This window comes from Macrotis lagotis, chromosome 1, assembly GCF_037893015.1.
Source record: "Macrotis lagotis isolate mMagLag1 chromosome 1, bilby.v1.9.chrom.fasta, whole genome shotgun sequence".
In the NCBI taxonomy this organism is placed as follows: domain Eukaryota; kingdom Metazoa; phylum Chordata; class Mammalia; order Peramelemorphia; family Peramelidae; genus Macrotis; species Macrotis lagotis.
In genome coordinates, this window is record NC_133658.1 from 262,415,270 (window position 1) to 262,441,644 (window position 26,375).

Consider the following 26,375-nt stretch of genomic DNA (forward strand, 5'->3'; position numbering starts at 1 on the left):
TTATTCCTTATTTATCCATAAGGAGCAATGAGGACAGATAGAGCCTGGAATGGGTGGTAGGGTGAAGGAGAGCTCCAGCCCTCCAGGTGGTCAAATTCTGTGGCCCACCTTGGTAAGGGCCTAATTATAGTTTCAAGGATTGGTGAGGGAAGCTTCAATCTTCTCTAAGTTATCCTGGATAATGGATGTTTTCACGTCTTCCTGCAACTGGAGAACCTCTCTCTCCTCTCTGATAAAGGCTTCCATGTCCAGTGCCTTCTTTATCTCCTGTGCCTGGCTCTGCTCCTGGTACTGCTCTTGCGGCTGAAGCCTGGAGATCCTCAGCACCTGCAGCTGGTCATTCTCTGCTTGGTTCCAGACCATGAGCCAGTTGTGTTCCTCAGAATCACACAGAGCTTTCAGTTTCCCCAATTTCTCATCAGAGGCTTTTCTCCAAACTTCTTCCACGAAGTCAAGCCGGAGGGCTCGCTTTTGTCAGTAGCTCTCATAATGTCCTGTTAGTATGGACATTTCGACAGGGTCTATGGGGGTCGGAGTTCCCAAGTGCCTGATCTTGGACTTGGTGCATGGGCCATTCAGGCTGAAGCAATAGTGGTAAAGCAGGAACCCAGACAGAGGCCTGACTGAGCAACTCCTCTAGTCTGTCCCCCACCCTGGTGCCACAAACCCTACCTGCCCACCTCCTAAATTGACTTGGGCTGAAAAAATGTCTCACTTCCTTCTTTTGTTAGCTCTGCCACTCCAAGATTTGATTTGAGGTACTATTGAAAGTTGTTTGGAGGGTTAAGGTTTAAGGATGTTGGAGAGAGTTTAGCCAAGTTGCTTCCTGGTGCAATGTATAGAGAACTAGCCCTGGAGTCAGGAGGACCTGAGTTCAAATGTTACCTTAGACATTTGACACTAGCTGTGTGACCTTGGGCAAGTCACTTAGCCCTGACTGCCTCGAATCCAGGACCATCTCCAGTTGCCCTGATTCATTTCAGGTCCCTGGACCCAGATGACTCCGAAGGATGAAATGAGGTCAATGACCCCTTTACTCAAATCCCAATTCACTTGCTTGTCATTGCATCACCTCCCTGAAGTCATGGTCTTCTTTGAGAACAAAGGACAAATATCATTACATACATGCACACACATATGTGAGGCTATATGTGTATATCTGAGCTACTGTCACTCCATCCAGACAACTGGAAAGAATTTTGTGGGCAGGAACTGAACTAGAACCTCCTCCATCAACCTGAGACTTCATCTCTTTACTTTCAAAGTAGAAGATCTGGGGTTTAGTTGTCACATGCCCCTGCCTCCTTACCAACTGCCCTGCCTGGACCTGGGGAAGCACCAACACTCCACACCAATAGAACCTTTGCTCTCTCACCCATTTGGTGACATCTCAGGTGTAAGGCAGGCAGAGGGCAAAGGTCCCTGGGCTGCTAAAGCTGCTGCCCTTGGTTGGGAGAGTCAGCCCCTGTCTTGGCTTTTAATGGACCATGACTTCAAGCCTACAATATATGCAGTATCTTGTGTTGCTTTGGAGTCCTTTGTAATGTGGTTAGATTAGAAAATAAACCTTTTTCTAGAATTGCTGAAGGGGAAGGTTTTGGGTTTGGGGTTTTTTTGGAGAGATGGGGGATAGGTTATGGCACATAAGGAGGAAAGCCAAGGTCACTGATTCAGACCTAGTTTCTGCCTCTTCTATGGCCACACCACACTTAGGACTTCTCCACTCACTGCCTGGTCTGGTTTTTCCCCTTAAGTGGCCTCTCAGTCTGAATTCAAATAAACAATACTATCTTATGGTAACATAGCATTTGAAGATTTTCATTACATTTTCTCATCTTATTATTTTCATGTCCTTATGCTAGATGAAAGATCACTGGATTTGAAGTTAGAAGACATGGGTTTAATCTCTAACTCTGATACTGGGCAAGTCATTAACTTTCTCTGGACCCCAGCTTCCTGATCTATAAACTTTAAGGGGCTAGACTTGATGGGAGATTCCAACTCTTAATACTAGGAAGTTTGGGAAGGGAAAATACTTTGATGAGGTGAAATTGGGTGTGTGCTGATAAAAAGGAGATTTCATAGGATCATGGTCTTAGAGATGGGAGGGACCTTAGAGCCTGTGGAATTCAACTCCCTTGTTTTATGGATGACAACACAGAAGACCAGAGAAGGGAAGTTACTTGCTCAGAGTCACTCAGCTGGAAAATGCCTCAAGGGGGATTCAAACCCATGTCTTCCTAAGTCCAAGTCCAACCATCTCTAACTTGATATCATTTCATACTGTTCAAAGTGCTGTCACATGCATTACATCATTCCATTCTCCCAACAGCTCTGTGAAGTTGGCAGGACAGAAAATGTTGATATTAATTATTGACATTTATTATTCATCCTCTCAGGTTCCCAGGTGCCTTATAATATCTTGTATCATTTAATATTAAACAGGATTTTGTGGAGATTGAATGAAGTGTCTGCTAAAGTGCCTTGAAGATGGTAAAACCTGCATATCTTCAGTGGTTATTGGATGATAAGGAAGTTCAGTGGGGAAGGAAAGAAGAAACATATTTCAGTGCATCATAGCTGACTATAAGGTATTTGCCATTTGAGATGCAGTTTCCTCCTCATCAAGTTTGGGGTACTAATTTTACCCCACCCTAACTCACAGGGTGGTAAAGCTATTTTTCAAATTGTAAAAGGTAAATAAATATAAGGAACTATTGTGTTCTTACCCAACAACTGAGAAAATTGAGCCCTAGACCAGTTGAAGACTCACCCGAGGTACTTACCTAGTTAGTGGCATAAACAGGACCAGACTTCAGGACTCAACTCCCATCTGTCAATTAATTCAATAGATATTATTTAGACCTTAACATGTTAAATAAATGAGCTATTTGCTGTTATTGTTATTATTATTATTATTATTATTATTATTATTATTATTATTATTATTATAGGACTCTGGAGGAGATACAAAGTTAAATAAAATAGCAAATTTTCTTTTTTAAAATAAATGTATTTATTTTCCAAATACTTGCAAAGATATTTTTCAGCATTCATTTTTTTGGGTATGATCTACATTTTTCTCCTTCCCTCACCCCTCCTCCTGACAGCAAGTAATCTGATATAGGTTTATATGTATAACTGTGTTAAGCATATTTCCATATTAATAATATAGCAGTTCATTTTCACATGATAAATTGCTCATTGAATGCTATCATAATGAATATCAGAAATGGAAATGTCCTGAGAGATCATCTGAATTAACCTCCTTGTTTCACCCCTGAGGAAACTGAGGCCCAGAGAGGGAAAGTGATTTTAAAAAAACTAATACTGTTAATAAATGACATCCATAATAAAAGAGCATCCAAAGTCTGACTCCAAGTCCAGCAAGCTTTACATTTTGCCACAAAGCCTCCCTGTCTTAGCCTAAATCCCTCAATAAATGCTTCTTGTTTTGGAGAACTGGCCATCAGTATTCATTCATTCATTTCTTCATTCATTCAATCATTCAGCAAGCAAGCATTTATTAAGTACCTATCAAGGATTCCAAGGGGAAAAATGCCAAATAATTCCTTTCCTTGAGGAGCTTCCATTTGACTACAGGGGTGGATAGACAAGTACAATATTTATTCAAAGGAAAGAGGTTGCTCAGTGGATAGAGCACTAGGCCTGAATTCAAATCCAGCCTCACTGACTAGCTGTGACCCCATAAGTCATTTAACCCTGTTTGCTTCAGTTTCCTCATCTGTAAAATGAACTGGAGAAGAAAAATGGCAGACCATTCCAGTATCTTTGACATAAAAACTCCAAATGGGATCACAATGGTCAGTCATGACTGAAATGACTAAACAACAATAATGCAGAAGTTGATTGTGGGGCCAGCTAAGTGGCACAGTGGATAGAGCACTGGCTCTGGAAGTCAGGAGGGCCTGAGTTCAAATTCTACCTCAGACACTTAATAATTGCCTAGTTGTGTAACCTTGGCCAAGTTACTTAACCCCCTTTGCCTTAAATAAATATTTTTTTAAAAGAGAGAGACTTCATTTAAAAAAAAAACAAGTTGATTGTGGTAGTTCTTATAGGCATTTTGGCTTCTGGGGAGGCTGAGATAGAGGGCATGAGATCAAAATTTATGAGATATTATGGGTACTAGGTTTTCATAGAGGGGCAAACTAGCCCAGGTTGGAAACAAAGTGGATCAAAGTGCCATGATCATCAAGAGTGGAATTGAACTGTGAGTAGTTCCTGTGCTTCCATCTTATTTCAGCTAGGAAGAGTTGATCTTTTTTTTTTAACCTAAAAGGACTCAGTGCAGAATGCTAGACAAAGTAATATTTAGAGGAGGTGGAGAAGGGAGGCCCTAGCAACCTGGAGAATTTTGAAATGCCTCATGTAGATGACTTCGGAGCTGAGTTGAAAGGAAGTGAGGTATTCTAAGTTGGTAGAGCTGACAAGGAAGGGAATTTCAGGAATGGGAAGACAGTCTATGAAAAGATGTAATCTGCAGTGAATATTAAATAGGCCAGTTTGGCTGATGTGGAGGGGAATAAGGCACATTAAGCTTCCAAAGGTAGCCAGGTTGTGAAGGACTTTTAATGACAAACAGAAAATGTATTTTATCCTTGAGAGAGTAGGGAGCCACTGTCATTTCTTTCTTTGAGCTGGGGAGTGTTACACTCAGATCTTTACTTTAGGAATGTCCATTTGGCAGCTCTGCAGAGAATGGACAGCAGAGAAAAGAAACTGAAGACTGGAGGACCAATTAAGAAGCTATGGCAGCAGTCCAAGTAAGAAGCTCTGAGAACATGAATTAGGGTGATCATCCTGTGGGTGGAGGAGGGGATGGAAATGAGAGACATGGAAGTAGCAAGAAGACTTGGGAGCTCTAAGGTTACAAACCTGGGTAGAAATATGTCAGAGCTCACCAAGGTTTCTACAGGACTCTGCTTATTCTCTGTCCTCTTTTAATTCCTTTTAAATGACATGATATTGGCCACTTGTAAAATGATTAGATTTGGCAAGCTAGCAAAAAAAGAATAAAAAACAGGGAAAGGAGAAAAGAAACCTCCTTGTTCCCTAGAGCCTCCCATTTTCATAATGACAAGTTACAGCATCAGCTAAGTCCTGTGGCTTCACTTTTGCAAATCTTTTATTTTAGATTTTGTGCCGCTAATACATGGCCAATGTTTCCTAGGTAACCAGTATGCCTGGTGCAGGCTGTACCACATTTTAATGTTAAAACAATTAGAAATCTAATTTGGGCCTCTTCACTTTTTTTAAAGGTCTTTGTATCATTTTAAACATTTAATTAAAAATCTGATTGGGATACCCATCCAAGGGGTATATGGCATGGACTGCTTTGTATACATTGGGGAATAAGCATCATCCCCTAGCACATCGTTCCTCAATAATAAAAATGGATTTCAGAAAGCTCTGGAAGAAACAAGTCATTCAGTTCACAGAGGACATGACAAATCAATTACATCCATGGGTGGGTCCCTGAGGACTTCTAGCCATCTGCCGGTAATGAGCTTAAAACTCAGTGTGAGGTGTGAAAAAGAAAAAAACAACAGTCCCAGACAGGGTAGCCTGGCTGAGTTTCTGGGATTCAGGAAAAGGGGTGTCTTCCAGACAGGTCAGCCACTTAATAACCTGCTCCACACGTTTGCCTGGACTTTTGGAATTACTTCCTACATGCCCTTGGTTTCCAGACTCTAGCCCATTGCCTGCACTGACCTAACTGACCTAACAGACTCACCAATCTCAAATTTATCAATGTCTCCCTGGTACTGATTTCTGAACCTGATACTTAAGTCTGTCCACAATTAAAATATTCTAGCTCAATGTCAATTGCCCTCTCAGGCTCACCAAGCTCTTGTCTTGCAACAGTTCTTCAAGGTAAGTAGGACTTGTATTAGCCATTTTACAAATGGGAAAGCTGAAGTTCAGAAGAAGCCGTGGTAGTCTTTGACTTGCCTTTGGTCAACAGTCAATTGAATTCAGATCTCCTGACTCTCAATGCCATTTTGTCTATAGCTAATAAATGAACAATGTTGAGATACAGAAGCCTATGTATGTTGTGCCATGAGAGTAGGGATGCCCCTTTCCTGCTCTGATCCTCATCTCATTCTATGGTCTAAATGGAAATTCATTATCTTTTACCTCATCCTATCTTTTATATTACAGAGGGCACCACAATCTTCCTGGTCACCTACTTAAAACTTAGGTATCATCCTAGACTCCTTACACTCTATCACCCCTCCCCAACTCCAATCCAATAAGACTTGTTGATTTTACTTTTATAACAAGTCTTAATTTTGCCTTTGTAACATTTCACTCCCTGATCTCTTCTCTGATACTGCCATCACCATGTACAAGGTCCTTATCACCTCAGACCTGACTTTTGCAATAACTAGCTGGTTGGCCTGCCTGCCTCAAGTCTCTCCCCACCCCAGTTCATCCTCCATTCGGCTATCAAATTGGTCTCCCTCAAGTATAGATTTGACCATGTCACCCCACATTGTCACATTAATTATTCAGTAAACTCCAGTGATTCCCTATTCTCTCTAGGATCAAATGTAAAATTATTTGCTTGGCATTCTAAGCTCATTTTAACCTGGTTCCCCTCTTCCCTTTCTAGTTTTCTTACATCTTACGCTCTCCCCACCTCCTCTTTGTCCTTCCCTATACCCTCTCCCCCATCCCCCCCTCTCCCCCTCCAAACCCCCCCACTCCACCCCACAATGTTCTACTTTTGGTCTCCTGACCATCCCTGGGGACAGAATTCTCCATCTCTTGATCCTGAGCACTTTCTCTGGCTTCCCTGGCTTACTTCAGTCATTCCTCATTCATTTTCATTCTAGGGCTTTTCCTATATTGATTATTTCCAATTTGATTTGCTTTGTTTGTACTTTGTTAATTTCATGTTGTTTCCCCTTTTAGACTGTAAGCCCCCTGAGACCAGGGACAGTCTTCTCCATTTTTTTGTATTCCCAGCTCTCAGCACAAAGCAGACCCTTAATAAATGCATGGACGTGCTCCTTGACACCAGGGACTGTTTCTTTTTGTTTTTTCTTTCCATCTCAAGATCCTATCACAGTGCCTGGGATATGGTTGGCATTTTATAAAAGATCATTGAATACTGATAACACATAATAAGTGCTTCAAAAATGCTTGTTGATTTGAATCAAGTCAAACATTAAAAATGGGACTGGACTAGATCTTGGGATGCCTCACCCTGTTCTACTCTGCTTTGTTCCAACTCTGACATTCTACATTCCATTTTAGCTCTGACATCCTATTTTCTAAAGTCTCTTCATGTTCTGACCTTTTATAAATCTAGGAATCTGAGATTCTCATGCAGGTTGAAAAGGGTGCTCTGTCCACATGTAACCTCAAGTTGTGGAAGTCCAAAGGAGAAGGCTGACCCTAAACCTGCTTCCAGGTTCAGGGGATGAGGTGATAAGGAAACCAGAGAGCAAAAATTCATGATATCCATGACTGTACACACTCATACACTCATATGTGTGTGCATATGAGTATATGTATTGTATGTACCTGTATGGGCTTGCAATTGTGCCATGTTTTTCCTTCCTGTTTTTCTGGATCCTGGAAATAACCCTCACTAGAATAACTGTTTTGCAAAATCATCTACTTTCCTAGGAGGGCCCACAAGTGCCTTTAAAAGAAACCTATACTCTGGAGCATATGCAGAGCATGAGAACATTTATAGGCAAAGCAATTTCCTGCCTGGTTGTCCTCAGCACTCCCATTGCTATTACACAAAGTATTTATGCTTGAATAAGAATGTTCTCTCCTGGTGTCAACTCTTTGACTTTGTCCTGTTTTTGCATCCCTGTGGTTCCCTTCCTGAGATAAAATAATGAAAACTGTGCAGCCATTTATGGTTACAATGAGCTTGGCATACAACTTCTTATTGGATTGTCCACAACTAATCTGTGAGAGATAGGTAAGACATGTATTATTATTATAGACATCTTTCAGAAGTGAATAGGAGAATGGAGGAGGTCAAGTGGTTTACTGAAAGTCCCACCCAATGATATCTGATCCAACAAATAATTATCAAGGATGCTGTGGTGCATCATTGGACCACAAGGACAAAAATGAAATCTGTGCCCTCAAAGAGCTCACAATCTACTTCAGGGATAGAACATCACATAGCTCAGTAAAGGGAAGATCCTTTTAGGAGGTTAACTTCCTATGGACAATTTCCTATGGAAGGTGGAATCTATCTGAACTGAATTCTGAAGGAAGCCAAGGAATCTTGGCTAATAACACAGTTATGACTAGGGCTCTTTCCACTGCAACAAAATACCCTTCCAGCAATGGAAATTGCTTTTTAGCATATAAAATGCAATAGGAAAACCAAATTTTCCTTAAAATACTATTAGCTAACATTTCTATAACACATATAATAATACTCATCTCATAGTCAATGTGCTAGCTCATATACCAGCTTCAGAGAGAGCTGACTGGTAAATTTTCTTGGTGGACATTACACCTGGGACACCAGCAAAAGTTACAGATCTGGGGTGGCTAGATTGTACAGTGGATAGGGCACCAGTCCTGGAGTCAGGAGTACCTGAGTTCAAATCCAGCTTCAGACACTTCATAATTACCTAGCTGTATGGCCTTGGGCAAGCTACTTAACCCCATTGCCTTGCAAAAAATTAAAAAAAAAATAAAAAATTACAGATCAGGGCTTGATTTGTTGTTTTGTTGACTGTCTGGACTCTAGATTTAAGAAAGTTATAGAGAAAATATTAAAAAATGCATATTAAAATTGAAAGTGTGTTATAGTTTCTTTTCCCACAGAACTGATAGTTAAACATTTACCAGCACACCCTGAGGCACAATGGAAAAAACAATGGATTTGGAGTCAGAAAAGCTGATTTTGAATTCCATACTATGTGTGACCTTAAGCAAGTAACTTAATCTTGGCCTCAGTTTCCTCACCTGTAAAATGAGGTGGTTAAACTAAATGGTTTCAGTCACTATCTCCATTTTACTGATAAGGAAACAGACTCAGGGAGAAGAAATGATCAGTCTGCAATCAAATAATTAATGGATGTTGGAGCAACTATCTTTTTTAAGTAAAAACTTTTAAAAGTGCTAAAATTGTTTATCTGATTTTCTTTCTCTCTACAAGAGAAAAATGTAGACAGTGGAAAGATGTAATGCCTAAAAGACTAGAGCATAGAAGTTGAAGATAACTCAGTAAATCAACACCCATTTTGGTAATGGTCTCAGGAGACTTGAGTTCTAGGCCCAGCTTTGACCCATCTAGCTGTATATCTCTGGATAAAAAAAACCTCTCTCTCCCTCAGATTTAATTTCCTTTTTCTGTAAAATTAGGGAGTTTGAGTAGCAGATTATCAAGGCCTCTTCTAGCTTTCATGTTCTATGAGTCTGTTTTAAGCCCTCAAATCTAACCAGTCAGTTTTGGTCAGAGGCCAAAGATCTCATGGTGAAACCATTGCCAGTGAAATGGGACGCAGATGTTCTGTCCTTTTGTGGAAGACTGTCATAATTCATATTGATGACAAATTAGAGGATGATTGATTCCCACAAAAGAACACAACTGTCTTTCAGTCATAGGCACACTGCTCTCCCTGCTTCTAATGAGGTCTGAAGTTTTGTTTTGGGAATTTGGAACTTTGGGGCTGTTCTTTTTTTGGAGAAATATGGCTTCTTACTCTATCCCTCTGCATCTTTTGGGAGGAACAGACAAAATATCTCAGAATCTGATTTGAAAGGGACTTGAGAGAAGATCTAGATTAGCTTGCACCTATATAGATATTCCCTTCTTCTACCTCCCTATCAAAAAGTCATCCAGACTTAGTTTGAAGAATTCCAGAAGCAAGGAAATCTGGGGAGTCCAAACCCAGCCTATTCTATTTTGAGATTGCTCTGTTTTTCCCTTACTTTGAATTCCCTATCTTTTTTTTAAATTTTATTTATGGCAATGGAATTAAGTGACTTTCCCAAGGTCACTCAGCTACGCAATTATTATTTTTTCTTTTTTCTCTCTTTTTTAAGGTTTTTGCAAGGAAAATGGGAATTAAGTGGCTTGCCCAAGGCCACACAGCTAGATAATTATTAAGTGTCTGAGGTCGGATTTGACTCAGGTCCTCCTGACTCCAGGGCTTATGCTCTATTCACTGCACCACTTAGCTGCCCCAAATTCCCTATCTCTTTACAATTTCAACCTCCTGCTGCTAGTATGGTCTTTGGGAACTAAGCAGCATAAATTTAATTGTACTTTCTTAGCTAATCGTCCAGCAGTTGGACAAGTTTGACTTTGACTCTAAATGACAGTGGTTCTAGGAGCTGACACACTTGTCAGTTGCTCCTAAATCTTTTCTTCTCCAGGTTAAACATCCCCATTCCATTGTCTCTCAAGCATGCACATACATAAAAATGTATTCACCTCTGGAAAAGAACTCACAAACTTTTTAATAAAACTGTGATCAGAATATGCAGGAAAGTCAATGAAGAATGACAATATATGCAATTGAACCTGCCTAGTAAATTTAGGAAAACAATTAAATGACCAAACCCAGAAATGGTAAGGTCTCCAGGCTAATTAATAGATATGCCTCATGGCAGTTGTGAAGAAAGTCATGGTTTTCAAGAGGCCAGAATGAGGTTTTAAATATGCTATAGGTGGTTTAAGAGAAAAATCTCGGAGTTGGTGGAATAGATATACATAGCTATACTTTTTTTGGGGACAAGATGAAAGAGACAGTGAGCACTGAATTTGGATTCAGAGGACCTCAGTTCAAACTTTCTTTTGTTACTATGTATATAATCCTGTATAAATTTCTAGGCCTCAGTTTCCTCAGCTGTAAAATTAGAATCAGGGGTCAGCAAACTACAGTTATACCCTCCCTCCACTTTTTGTGAAGTTAAAAAGATGAATTTTTTTTTCATTTTAAAATAGTTTCATTTTACCTAAAATAGTAAAAAAAAAAATTCTTAGCTAGTGGGCCAACATTGGACAAATTTGACTCTTAAGTTATAGTGTGTTAATTCCTCAATCTAGAGATCTGTAAGGTCCTTTCTAGCTCTAGTTCTTTGATTGTATGATTATTATCCTGTGTTCATGAGCATGGACTTGTTCATGTTTCGTGAGGACTGTGGTCTGGGCAAGTATTGTTCTAGAAGGTCTATAGAGAAGTCCTCAATACCTTTCTCTCTCTCTCTCTCTCTCTCTCTCTCTCTCCATATATATATATATATATATATATATATACATACACATATATGTGTGTGTGTGTGTGTGTGTGTGTGTGTGGTGTTGAGGTTCAGGAATTTAAGAGTATATAATGTTAGCAGAAGAAAAGAAACTCCTTCATGCAACAGATCTAAATCTTCATCAGTTTTGCCATCTGCCTTTTTTAACTGACTGATTAGCAATATTGAATCTAAGAGGCAGCAGGGATTAGTGAAAACAGCCTTAGAATCAAGCAACATCTGTTGATTTGTCCATATTCAAGTGTATCCCTTGGTTTCCCTTCCTTCTCTTCCCTCCTTCCTTCCCTCCTTCCTTCTTTCCTTCCTTCCTTCCTTCCTTCCTTCCTTCCTTCCTTCCTTCCTTCCTTCCTTCCTTCCTTCCTTCCTTCCCCTTTTTTAAATTGTTTATTCTTTCTTCTTTTTCTTCTTTCTCCTCCACCCCCTCTTCCCAGCCCCTTCCTCTCCCACACTAGACTTTGATACTTTATAACTGTGATTATGGGCATGTCACATCAGATTTTCCATTTCTTCATATGTCAAATAGAACAGCAAAACTTAAAGCTAAATTTGAGCTGCTATTACTATTTACTTAATAGTTGGGCACAGTATTATATTTGTATAGTAATATATGAATGAATATTTTCTTGATTTCCTTTTTTAAAAAGAAAAATTTTTTATCACTAAGAGCAAATGCAGTTTTATTGTCAAATATGTTATCCTCTGTCTCTGAGTTTCCTTAAATTTTTTTGGATGGTCTCCCTCCTTTTCTTTCCTGTGTACATCTTCCCTTTCTTTCTTTCTTTCTTTCTTTCTTTCTTTCTTTCTTTCTTTCTTTCTTTCTTTTTTTAGACTTTTCAAGGCAATGGGGTTAAGTGGCTTGCCCAAGGCCACACGGATAGGTAATTACTAAGTGTCTGAGACCGCATTTGAACTCAGGTACTCCTGACTCCAGAGCTGATGCTTTATCCACTGCTCCACTTAGCTGCCCCCCCTTTCTTTCCATTCTCTTACTTTCCTTTCCCATTCTTTTCCTCCTTTCCCCTTCCCTCGCCTTCTCTCCTTGTGAACTAAGAGTTCTGAGGAGTCCTCCAGAGATAATATCAATATATCTTTTTTTTTTTTTTTTTGTAAGGCAGATGGGGTTAAGTGGCTTGCCCAAGGCCACACAGCTAGGTAATTATTGTCTGAGGTCGAATTTGAACTAGGTACTCCTGACTCCAGGGCCAGTGCTCTGGATACACAGTGGATACACTGTGCCACCTAGTCGCCCTTTGTTTTTTAAGATAATACGCAGCAACAAGCATTATATGCAATAGGTACAGGTTAGAAGCATTCCCAATAAGATTGGGGTGAAACAATGATTCCCATTATCACCACCACTATTCAATATTGTATTAGAGATGTTAGCTTCAGCACCAAGAGAAGAAAAAGAAATTGAAGGAATTAAAATTGGAAAGGAAGAGCCAAAACTCTCACTCTTTGAAGATGATGGTATACCTAGAGAATCCCAAAAAAATCATCTAAAAAACTACTAGGAATAATTAGCAACTTTAGCGAAGTTGCAGGATATGAAACAAACTCTCAAAAATCCTCAACATTTCTATTATGACTAGCAAGATGCAGTAGAAAGAGCTAGAAAGAGAAATCCCATTCAAAGTAACCTTAGACAATATAAAATACCTGGGAGTCTACCTGCCAAGGCAGACTCAGAAAATTTTTGAAAACAATTACAAAATACTTCTCACACAAATAAAATCAGATTTAAATAACTGGGCAGACATCAACTGCTCATGGATAGGTCAAGTTAATATAATAAAAATAATTCTACCCAAATTAAACTACTTGTTTAGTTCCCTACCAATCAAAATTCCAAAAACTTACTTTTATGAGTTAGAAAAAATTGTAAGTAAATTCATATGGAGAAATAAAAAGTATAGAATTTCCAGGGATTTAATAAAAAAGCGCAAAAGAAGGTGGCTTAGCCCTACCAGATCTAAAATTATATTATAAAGCATCAGTTATCAAAACTGTCTGGTATTGGCTAAGAAATAGTGTGGTGAATCAGTGGAGTAGACTATGTGCAATAGCAGGAAATGATTATAGTGAGCTGCTGTTTGATAAACCCAAAGAGTTCAGCTATTTGGATAAAAACTCTCAGATAAAATCTGTTGGGAAAATTGGAAGTTAGTATGGTAGAAACTTGGAATAGACTAACACCTCACACCCTATACCAAGATAAGATCAAAATGGATACAGGATTTAGACATAAAAACAATATTATAAGCAAACTAGAAGATCAAGGAAGAAAGGGAAGCAGTTTATGACCAAAGAAGAGATGGACAACATCATTAAAAACAAACTAGACAATTTTGATTACATTAAATTAAAAACTTTTGCCACAGACAAAACTACTGTAACCAAGATCAAAAGAAATGTAGTAAATTGGGAAACAATTTTTACAGCTAGTATTTCTGATAAAGGTCTCATTTCTAAAATATACAGAGAACTGAGTCCAATTTTCAAAAAATCAAGCCATTAGCCAATTGACAAATGGTCAAAGGATATGCAAAGGCAATTTACAGATGAGGAAATCAAAGCATTACATAGTCATATGAAAAATTGCTCTAAATCACTGCTTATTAGAGAAATGCAAATTAAAGCATCTTTGAGGTACCACCTCACACCTCTCAGACTGGCCAATGTGACCAGAAAGGATAATGCTCAATGTTGGAAGGGATATGGGAAATCTGGGACACTTATACATTGTTGGTGGAGCTGTGAACTCATCCAACCTTTCTGGAGAGCAATTTGGAATTATGCCCAAAGGGCAGCAAGAAGGTGCATACCCTTTGATCCAGCAATACCACTACTGAGCCTATACCCTGAAGAGGTTATGAAAAAGGGTAAAAACATCACTTGTACAAAAAATATTAATAGCAGTCCTGTTTGTGGTGGCAAAGAATTGGAGATTAAGTGAATATCCTTCAGTTGGGGAATGGCTTGACAAACTGTGGTATATGTATGTCATGGAATACTGTTGTTCTATTAGAAACCAGGAACTCAGTGAAGCCTGGAAGGATTTGCATGAACTGATGCTGAGCAAGATGAGCAGAACCAGAAGAACAATGTACATCCTAACAGCAACATGGAGGTGATGAGCAACCTTGATGGACTTGCTCATTCCATTAGTGTGACAATCAGGCACAATTTTGGGATATCTGTAATGGAGAATACCATGTGTATCCAGAGAAAGAATTGTGGAGTTTGAACAAAGACTAAAGACTATTACCTTTAATTTAAAAAAAAAAACCTTATCTTATTATGTAATTTTGCTATCTCTTATACTTTATTTTTCTTCCTTAAGGATATGATTTCTCTCTCATCACATTCAACTTAGATCAACATATACCATGGAAACAATGTAAAGACTAACAGACGGCCTTCTGTGGGAGGTGGGGGGAGGGAAGCAAGAATGGGGGGAAAATTGTAAAATTCAAAATAAATAAAATCTTTCTTTTATTTAAAAAATATGCAGCATACAGGGATGCTTATGGATGCATAGTATCCCTATTTCTATCTGATTTGATACCACAGCTTCAGACCATCCTTTCCCCCCTCTCTATGAAACAGGGGTTTCATAGCAATGTTTGAGCTTCCTCTTAGCTTGGGAGTCAAGGGTCTTGTGTTTTAGACTTGTCTGTGCTACAACTTATAAGGAAAACCTTAGGGGAAAAATAACCTTTCTCAATTTTAGTTTCCTCTTTAGTAAAAGATGGACCCTGGATATCTCTCTTGGGTACAAGGAATGACAAGGCTACATTCCCATAGTGGACCCTCCACTGTGTATCTACTGTTCTGCCTAGTTTCAGCTCCAAAAAACAAGATACTCTTTTATCTTCAACATCCTATATTCTGAGGTTCCTTCTAGCTCTGACATTCAGTTATTCTGTGACTTTCCTGCCATTCCAAGGTTATCCTTTAGCCAGACACTTTTTGAACAATGAAAAGTAGCTTGGAGGACCTAATTGCATAGACAAATCTATGTGGTAATTAGACCTTTAGTAAGAATTGTCATAGAATTGTTATGAGGATCAAACACAATAATTTATGTAAAGTTTTGTGTTGTCCTTAGTGATTGATGTTTGTCCTTATTCACAAAGACCAAAACTATGTAAATGTCAAGAAAACACTAAGTACGATGTCTATAGCAATGGAAATGGAAAGAATAACCACATACATGAATCAAAAGTAAATGTAGCTGGGGATAGGAAGGAATATACCTTTTTCTCTGCAGTACATGGAACTTATACAAAAATTGACCATGTACTAGGACATAAAAACCTAATGATCAACTGCAGAAAGGCAGAAATAGTGAATACATCTTTCTCAGATCACAATGCAATAAAAGTCATATGCAATACTGGGCCAAGGAGATATAGACCCAGAGCAAATTGGAAACTGAATAACCTCATCTTAAAAAATGAGTGGACCAAAAAACAAATTATAGAAAGAATTAACCATTTTATCCTAGATAATGATAATAATGAAACAACATACCAAAACCTATGGGATTCATTCAAAGCAACTCTCAGGGGATATATTATAGCTCTAAATGCTTATATGAATAAATTGGAGAAAGAGGAAATCAATGAACTAAACATGCAACTAAAAAAAATTAGAGAAAGAACAAATCAAAAATCCCCAATCAAATACCAAATTAGAAATTTTAAAAATCAAAGGAGAAATTAATAAAATTGAAAGCAAAAAAAACTATTGAATTAATAAATAAAACCAAAAGTTGGTATTATGAAAAAACCAATAAAATTGATAAACCTCTGGTCAATTTGATTAAAAAAAAGAAAGAAGAAAACCAAATTGCTAGTATTATAAATGAAAAAGGTGAACCTACCACCAATGAGGAGGAAATTAAAGTAATAATTTGAAATTATTTTGCCCAACTTTATGCCAATAAATTTGATAATCTAAGTGAAATGGATGAATATTTACAAAAATATAAGTTGCCCAGGTTAAACAAAGAAGAGATTAAATACCTGAACAACCCTATCTCAGAAAAAGAAATTCAACAAGCCATTAGTGAACTCCCTAAAAAAAAATCTCTAGGGCCTGATGGATTCACAAGTGAATTCTACCAAACATTTAAGGAACAATTGGTTCCAATCCTATATAAACTCTTTGGAAAAATAGGGAAAGATGGAACTCTGCCTAACTCTTTCTATGAAACCAATATGGTACCGCTACCTAAAACAGGAAGAGTTAAAACAGAGAAAGAAAATTATAGACCTATTTCCCTCATGAATATAGATGCAAAAATCCTAAATAAAATCTTAGCAAAATGACTACAACAAGTCATCACTAGGATAATACATTATGATCAAGTAGGATTTATTCCAGGAATGCAGGGTTGGTTCAATATTAGGAAAACTGTTAGTATACTCAATTATATCAATAACAAACCTATCAGAAACCATATGATCATATCAATAGATGCTGAAAAATCTTTTAACAAAATACAGCATCCATTCCTATTAAAAACACTAGAGAGTGTAGGAATAAATGGACTGTTCCTTAAAATAATGAGCAGTATCTATCTGAAACCATCAACAAGCATTATACTCAATGGGGAGAGGCTAGAGGCATTCCCAATAAGATCAGGGGTTAAACAAGGGTGCCCATTATCACCACTACTATTCAATATTGTATTAGAAATGTTAGCATCAGCAATTAGAGAAGAAAAAGAAATTAAAGGAATTAGAATTGGGAAGGAAGAGACAAAACTCTCACTATTCGCAGATGACATGATGCTCTACCTAGAGAATCCCAAGAAATCATCTAAAAAACTACTGGAAACAATTAGCAATTTTAGCAAAGTTGCAGGTTATAAAATAAACCCCCATAAATCCTCAACTTTTCTATATATGACTAGCAAGAAACACCAGGAAGAGCTAGAAAGAGAAATTCCATTCAAAGTAACCTCAGACAGTGTAAAATACTTGGGAGTCTATTTGCCAAGACAGACTCAGAATCTTTTTGAAAACAATTATAAAACACTTCTCACACAAATTAAATCAGATTTAAATAACTGGGCAAATATCAACTGCTCATGGATAGGTAGAGCTAATATAATAAAAATGACAATTCTACCAAAACTAAGCTATCTGTTTAGTGCCCTACCAATCAAAATTCCAAAAAATTACTTTAATGAGCTAGAAAAAATTGTAAGTAAATTCATATGGAGAAATAAAAAGTCAAGAATTGCTAGGAGCTTAATGAAAAAAAAAAATGCAAACGAAGGTGGCTTAGCACTACCTGATCTAAAATTAAGCATCAGTCATCAAAACTGTTTGGTATTGGCTAAGAAATAGAGTGGTGGAGCAGTGGAATAGACTAGGTGTAAAAGCAGGAGAGGATTATAGTAGTCTGCTGTTTGATAAACCCAAAGAGTTAGGCCACTGGGATAAAAACTCCCTCTTTGATAAAAACTGCTGGGATAATTGGAAATTAGTATGGAAGACAGTTAGATTAGACCAACACCTCACACCCTTTACCAAGATAAGATCCAAATGGTTACAGGACATAGACATAAAAAACAATACTATAAGCAAATTAGAAGATCAAGGACTAGTCTACCTGTCAGATCTATGGAAAGGGGAACAGTTTATGACTAAGGAAGAGTTGGAGAACATCACTAAAAACCAATTAGATGATTTCGATTACATTAAATTAAAAAGTTTTTGCACAGGTAAAACCAATGTAATCAAAATCAAAAGAAAAGTAGTAAATTGGGAAACAATCTTTACAACTAATGATTCTGACAAAAGACTCATTTCTAAAATATACAGAGAACTGAGTCATATTTTTAAAACAAAAAGCCATTCCCCAATTGACAAATGGTCAAAGGATATGCAAAGGCAATTTACAGATGAGGAGATCAAAGCAATCCATAGCCATATGAAAAAATACTCTAAATCATTAATTATTAGAGAAATGCAAATTAAAGCTTCACTGAGGTACCACCTCACACCTCTCAGATTGGCCAGTATGACCAGGAAGGATAATGATCATTGTTGGAAGGGATGTAGGAAATCTGGGACACTATTACACTGTTGGTGGAGCTGTGAACTCATCCAACCCTTCTGGAGAGCTATTTGGAACTATGCCCAAAGGGCAACAAAAATGTGCATACCCTTTGACCCAGCAATACCACTACTGGGTCTATACCCTGAAGAGATGAGGAAAAAGGGTAAAAACATTATTTGTACAAAAATATTTATAGCAACCCTGTTTGTGGTGGCAAAGAATTGGAAATCCAGTAAATGTCCTTCAATTGGGGAATGGTTTAGCAAACTGTGGTATATGTATGTCATGGAATACTATTATTCTATTAGAAATCAGGAGGGACGGGATTTCAGGGAAACCTGGAGGGATTTGCATGAACTGATGCTGAGTGAGATGAACAGAACCAGAAAAAACACTGTATACCCTAACAGCAATATGGGAGTGATATTCAACCTTGAAGGACTTGCTCATTCCATCAGCACAACAATTGGGAACAATTTTTGGCTGTCTGCAAAGGAGAGTACCATCTGTATCCAGATAAGGAGCTGTGGAGTTTGAACAAAGTACAAGGACTATTCCCTTTAATTCGGGAAAAAAAAACCCAGATGTCTTATGGTTGGATCTGGTTACCTCTGAGAATTCTGTTCTCTTTAAGGATATGATTTCTTTCTCATCACACCCAGTTTGGATCGAGGTACAACATGGAGGCAAGGTATAGACTGACGGAGTGCTATCTGTGGGGTGGGGGTGGGGGAGGGAAGTGGGATTGGGGGAAAACTGTAGAACTCAAATAATATCTTTAATAAAAATTAAAAAAAAGAAAAAAGAAAAAAAGAAAAGAAAAAAGTAAATGTAGCAAAACTGTAAAGATTAAGCATGCCTGCAATGAAGAATATGAGAGGACTCCCCCAACTCTCTCCTTTGTAGAGGTGAGTAGCTCATAGGTGTTGGATATTATCCAAGTTTTCTAACTTTGATTGTAATGATTTCTCCTTAATCTTTTTTTCTTTTTGTCTTAAAAATACTACTTGTCCTATGGGGTGGCTTTCTGGAAGGGGTAACGGAAAGGATACTGGAAAAAACTATGATGTTATTTTTTTTAAAGACATTTAAAGACATTTAAAAAAGAGTCAATTCTTATTATTGTAAGATCTTGATTCTAGACCTCTGATCCTGATCTAGTTATTGTATAGGTTTTTAATAATCAACCAGCATTAATTTGAGAACTTGTAATTCACTTGCCATCTACTTAATGTGTATTTGTGTGTGTGTGTGTGTGTGTGATTTAAATCAGTCTCAACCCCTGATTCAGGAATGATTTTATTGTCCCTTCCATATATGTCAGATTCTATCCCTCCCATCCCATCCCTAGTTTTATTCTTCTCCAGTGAAACAGCTCCAATTACTTCAACAGATCCTTCAGTGAAATAGTATCTGATACTGTCAATGCCCTGATAGCTGTCCTCTGTATGTTCTCCACTTTGTCATATTCTTCCTAAATTGTGGCACATAGAACTAAACACAACATTCCAGATCTGTTCTGACTAAGGCATAGGATAATGGGAATTCTCCTTCTGGATATTATAATGTTATAATTTACTGTTCAGTCATTTCAGTCATGTCTAACTCTTCATGACCCCATTTGGTGTTTCCTCAGTGAAGATATTGAAGTGGTTTGCCATTCCTTCTCCAGCTCATTTTACAGATGATGAAATTGAGGCAAACTGGGTTAAGTGACTTGCTCAGGGTCACACAGCTCAGAATTGTCTGATTTGAACTCAGAAGACATCTTTCTTACTTCAGACCTGATATTCTAACCACTGTGCCACATAGCTGCCCTAAAAATATTATTGTTTATTATTAATCAGTACCATTATTAATATTGAATGCTAATCTAGCAATCAATAAACATTTGCTAAAATTCCATACACCAGCCACTATACCAAGTACAAGATATACAAGTTCAAAAAATGAAGCAATCCATACTCATTAGGAGCTTCCATTCCATTAGGGGCAAACAGGGTATGAACAAGAATATGGAGAAAATCTGCAAGGTAGATAAAGAGGGAGGGCATAGCACTAACACTAGGATAGGGAAAGGTTGCTTACAGAAACCCACTATTTATCTGGAGTCTTAAAGTTCTAAAAATCCTTCACAAAGAATATCTGATTTCATTTTTACAATAACTCTGGGAGAGATATATTAAATCCATTGAACCGATTAGGAAACCAAGGCTGAGAAGAGTTCAGTGACTTGAACAGGTTCACACAGCTCATAAATTTGAAATTGAATTTAGGCATTCCTGACTCCAAGTTCAGTATTCTATCCACTTTGACAAACTATCTCTTAACTCCAGATTGGGTCAACTTTGGAGGAATAAAGCACCCTTGTTCCAGTCCCTTGCTTCTTCCAATCCTATCCATCCTTTAGGCTCAGATCACATCCCTCCTACATGAAGTCTTCTTTGAGCTTGGGTTGAGCTAAGTGGAAGTTATTCCTCCAGTATCTGAGCTCTCCTAGCAATGGTTGATTCCTATTCCATTCGTCCTTTCCCAATCTAATTCAATAAATATTTATCAAGAGTCTACTGTGTGCAGGTACTATGTGAAGTGCTGATGATATAATTAATGAAAAGAGAGATCATCCCTGCCCTCAAGGAGCTTATAATCTAATGGGAGAAGACCACAAAAAAAAGAGACAGGAAAGTGAGAGTCCAAGGGAGTATCTTGTTCCTTGGCATTGAAACTAGGAAGAGTAGAAGCAGTCAGAAAGTGAAGTGAGTGAGTTCAGTTTCTGCTCTCTATAAAGGAAAGCCACCCTCCCTTCCTCCAATCAGAAGAAAGTGGAAGACTGAGGCTTGAGTTATCAAGCATGGAGATGAGATTAAACATGATGAATTGGTGCTGGAAAGAGCATCTCCTTCTGTGGATTTATCACCCTGCAGACTAGTAAATGTAAAGTTGTGGGTCCATGTCCACTGTGGACCCTGCCTGTACCCTGTTGTACCCATAAAGGAACTGATTAGGAACCTACTTTAACCATACATTCTGTCTGACACACATATACTTAGATGCTAGTGGGCAAGACTTTCTACCTTTTCATGATCCTTCTTTCTCAACTAGACTGTAAAGCTCTTTGAATAATAACTCTCATTTCTTTGTATTTTAAAGTTAAAAAAAACACTTTCTTCACATTTTTTAGATTTGAAAATTGAGGCTTGGGGAGATGAAGGGATTTTCCTATAGTCAAACAACAAAATTATGGAAAATTTGAACCCAGGCCTTCTGATTTCAAGTTCGTTTTCCATTGTATGACAAGTCTAGGTATTTATAGCAGATGTACCCCATGGGCTGCAAATTATGTATGTGTAACTACAATAACTACATACACTGGAAGAAGAGAGCAAAGGAGCTGGTGATATACATTTGTGGAAGAGGCAAGGGGATCTGGTTACCTGGGTGAGTTCCCCTGTGTGTGTTCCTCAGGAGGATCTGTATCCTTGGGTAAACCTGGTGCATCCAGGAGTCTCTGGGGGTAAACAGCACTAACATGGGGGGAATTGGTTTCCTCTGTCATAAATTGTTATTGCTTTTTCTCAACATTACCCTCTTAACTCTTCCCTTTTCTTCTGAACAGAGGATCTGTGACAGAGGACCAAATCTGAGGACTGCTTTCTTTTTAATCACCTACCTATTTGATCCTTAGTTTCTAAGGGAAAAACTTCCAATATTAATTCTGGGGAAAAACCTGCCAAGTTGAGAGAGGTAGCAGAGAAAGAACCTAAAAGCCAGTACCAGAAAGTGTTTCAAGTTTAATTTTTATCACTGGAGAAAAATCTAATTTTCTCTTTCTTCACTCCTCCACTGGAAAAAAAGGAGAAAAATAAAACCTTTGTAACAAATTTGCACAAACCAGACAAATTTCCCACATTGATTATGTCCAAAAAACTATGTCTCAGCTTGCATCCCAAGTTTATGATGATCAGTCAGGAGGAGTCAGCATGTTTCATAATGGACTATTTGAAATCATGATTGGTTATTACATTGATTAGAGTTCTTAAATTTTTCAAAGTTGTTTGAGCACCATTGTTATTGTATGATTATTTTTCTTGTTCTACTTGTTTCACCATCTATATAAGGTCATATAATTCTTCCCAGATTTCTCTGAAATCATCCTCTTTATGATTTTGTACAGCACATTAATATTCCATTATATTCATATGCCATGATTTGTTCAACCATTCCTTAACTGATGAATATATTCTTAATCTCATAAAAGTATGTTTCTGTATGAGTCCTTTTCCTCTTTCTTTGATATCTTTGGGTTATAATCTAGCATTACTAGGTCAAAGGGTATATACAGTTAAGCAACTTTTAGGTTATAGTTCCAAATTCCTTCCTGAGTGACTATATTATTTCATGACTCCACCAAGATTTGTCAACGTTCCTGGTTTTCTACAAACCCTCCAATATTTGTCATTTTCTATTTTTGTCAATTTTGTCAATCTGATGGATATAAGATGGAACCTCAGAATTGTTTTAAATTCAATTTCTCTAATTATTAATGTTTTATGACTTTTCCACATTGCATTTCTTTGTTCTATTTTGTTTATGATGGCAGCCTCTATGTCTAAGTCAATAAGGTATTTGTTTAGAGTTTACTTTAGCATTTGATGTGAGATGCTAATTTACCCTTAGTTTCTTCTAGATTACTTTCTCGTTTTCCTAGTTATTTTTATAAAATGGTGAGTTTTCACTTTAGTAGTGAGTTTTTGAATTGATCAAAGACTAGTCTATTATGTTCTTTTGCTTATATATGTTGTTTATCAAAAAGATCTGTGTCACTGATCAAACTTTCTATTTCTTGACTATTTCCAAATTATTTTGAAAATTACTGCTTTATAACATACTTTGAGATCTGTTATTGCTAGGCCATCTTCATTCCAATTATTTTTATGATATTCTTTGATATTCCTAGTCTTTTGTTCCTCCAGTTGAATTTTGTTATTATTTTTCTAACTCCATAAAGTAATCCTTTGATAGTTTGCTTGTCATGGCACTGAATAAGTAAAGTAATATGGATAGCATTGGCATTTTTATTATGTTGAGTTGGCCTATTCATGAGCAATGAATATTTTTCCAGTTATTTAGATCTATATTTGTATAAAGATAGTATTGTCATTTGTATTGAGTTGGCCTATCCATGAGCAATGAATATTTTTCAGTTATTTAGATCTATATTTGTATAAATAATGTTTTCAGCATTATTAATATATTCAGTTCTCTATATTCACTATTTAACTTTTGTGACTTCAAACCTTTGTGTGATTTTATTAGTAACCTCATTTTCCTTTTCACATTGGTAACTATGCACATTTGTGACTATATGCAGTTGAGAAAAAATGAGAGACAGGAATACATGCAAATTTATATCCATAAAAATGAAAGTATTTGTAAAATTGTTTATGAATACTCTCCAGAAACTGCTAAAGTAACCTGTCAAGTGTGTATGAGGGAACTGAAAAAATGAAAAAGCAGCTAAGTCTGTGGGGTAAATGAGATGGTGGTTATTTTATTCTGGGACTGGGGAACTCACCCCAGGCATATGATTTTCATCCAAGAACCAAACCAAATTTGTTACATTCATTTGCCATAGTTTTTTCATCCATTCCCTAATTGATGGACATCTTCTTAGTCTCTTTTTCTTTGTACTTCAAAAAGAGACTACAGAACCAAAAGGGATATTAGAGATTACAGGTTGTTCTTTTTTCTTTTTTAACTTGGGAATTACTCTGCTATCTCTATCCCTTTCTTCCTGTCCCATTCAGTACTGCCTTTCCTCACCCCTGCACTTTATAGGTAATTTCAAGGTTACTATGTTAGAAAAAGTGCATATTTCAAAATTAATGTTTTGTTGTAAAGGAATGTACACATATATACATTTTGGGATTGCTTTCTGTCTTGGGGGGAGGGAGACAGAATTTAGAACTCAAAATTTTTTTCAAATGTTAAAAAAATTGTTTTAATATGTAAATAAGGAAAAATATAAATGAGAAAAAAGAATAATATGTAGGAAAGTATAATGTCAGCAAGTTTACAGTTTTTGGTGGTCACAGGAACCTAACCCCCCTATTTCCCATAGTTCAATATAATAACATTTGAGTTTTTGACTTTTGCACTGTTTTCTTGGAACATTACCCCCATGAAAGTTGAGGATTGATTGTAGTTCCAATGTATCTCTTGTCTGGTACACTTACAAATATTTTTTACATTCCATAGTTATCTTAAATGAAATTTCTTCAGGAAGTTTTATAATCATCTCTGTGCATTTTGATCTTGTCAAGACCAGACATTGTCCTCTATGTTCTGCGTATCTCTTAAAGTTCTCCACATTTCCTATTAACTCTCTTGATGAGGTCAGGTAAGGCTTATGGTTCCTTTTACTGAAGGATTGCTACTGGGATAGATACCGTATAGCACAGAATACTAGAGCTAGAACAGACTTTAAAGATCAGCTGCCCCATCTCTCTCATTATTTTGTTATTAAAGACTGAGTCTCCCTATCTTAACCAGGCTGGAATTTCAAGGGTTTTTCAGGAGTCCAATCTCACTCTAATCAGAAAAAGAAATTTTGACCTGTTCTGTTTCATCCTGGGCTGGTCCATCCCATACCCGAGACTATCAACCAGACACATACATATATTAATGTCGAACTTGGTTTGGGCACCCAACTGTCTTACCCTGTGAAACCCAGAACTCTTGAGTTCAAGAGACAACACCAGACTCAATCTCCTTTAGCAGGGATTATAGGTATATGATTACATGTCCATTCAATTCCCTGATTTTATAGAAGGGAAAACTGAGACCCAGAGAATTAAAATGACTTGTTTAAGGTCACACATTGAGTGTCAAAGCTGGGACTTGAATCCACAGCCAGTCAGAATGATTGAAGGGCTAAGTGCCTGGGAAGGGTAGATGAAGTTGAATCTGACTGCCACTACCTTTATGGAGCTGACATTTTAGGAGGAGAGAAGAAAGGAATGCAACTTTAAGGAGTAAATTAACATCTATAAGAAAACCAGGAGCATAGGGTTTTGGGAGCTTCTGAAAGGAGACATTGCTTTTAAGGCTTGGGAGTATCAGAAAATAGTAATAACTCTTACTTCTCTAATTTTAAGATTTGCAAAGGTTTAAAATGCAAGTGTGGTTCTTCCTTTATTTTTGGATGGGGGAAAGGCAGGCTTGAAGTGATTTATCCCGGGTCACAGACATCGAAGCCGGAGATTAGAACCTGGGTTCCATCATAGGTGTGCTGGTAAACGTTTAACCATTGATTCTCAGGGCTGCTAGAACCTCAGAATTCAGCTATTCAACCTCCCAATTTTTCAGAAAAGGAAATTAACAACCCAGGGAGGAAAGAAACCTACCCAAGGTCATATGGATTGGTTTGGTAGAGTCTTGCAGTGTGTTTGACTGTGTGGATCAGACCATTATGAGCCCAGAATACTTTACCCCAGGTTCAGCACAAGTGGTCCAGTGAACACCTGGGGTGGGGGTGGAGTGACTCTTAACTGGGGCATCTCAGGTTTCCTTAGGGCTGCTTCCATTCTGCCTTGTTCATGGCAACACCTTCTCTGATGAGGCTACAGTAAACTGGCAGTCCTGTGCCGGTGTCTCCCATGTCCCCAAAATTCTTCAGAGACCTTGAGGGTGCCCTTGTAGGAAGTAACAGAGCTAACATTTGAACCCAGGCCTCTAACTTCAGGTACAGAAGTGTTGGTGTCTGTTTCTACCATTCTGCCTAATGGGGGGTAATGGTTTTGTTAGTGGATCGGGAAGCTTAGCACTGGGTTTGGGTCCAGTATCAACTCCCAAGAAAGTATTCAGTCCAGTATCAACTCCCAAGAAAAAAAGCAGCTATTTTTCTTGTTTTAAGCTTCCCCTCTGCAGCATCTCCTTTGAGCAGACGAGATCTGACAGCTTGTCTTGTTCATCAGCTGGAAGCAAGACCTCAGCATGACCAGGCCTCGTCTCCCTGAGCT

General features: G+C 37.7%; 1 pseudogene; it reads right to left on the minus strand.

Moving 5' to 3' along the window:
• LOC141490528 (small ribosomal subunit protein mS26 pseudogene) lies at positions 1–25,940 on the minus strand (annotated as a pseudogene).
• Positions 25,941–26,375: the final 435 nt, after the last annotated feature.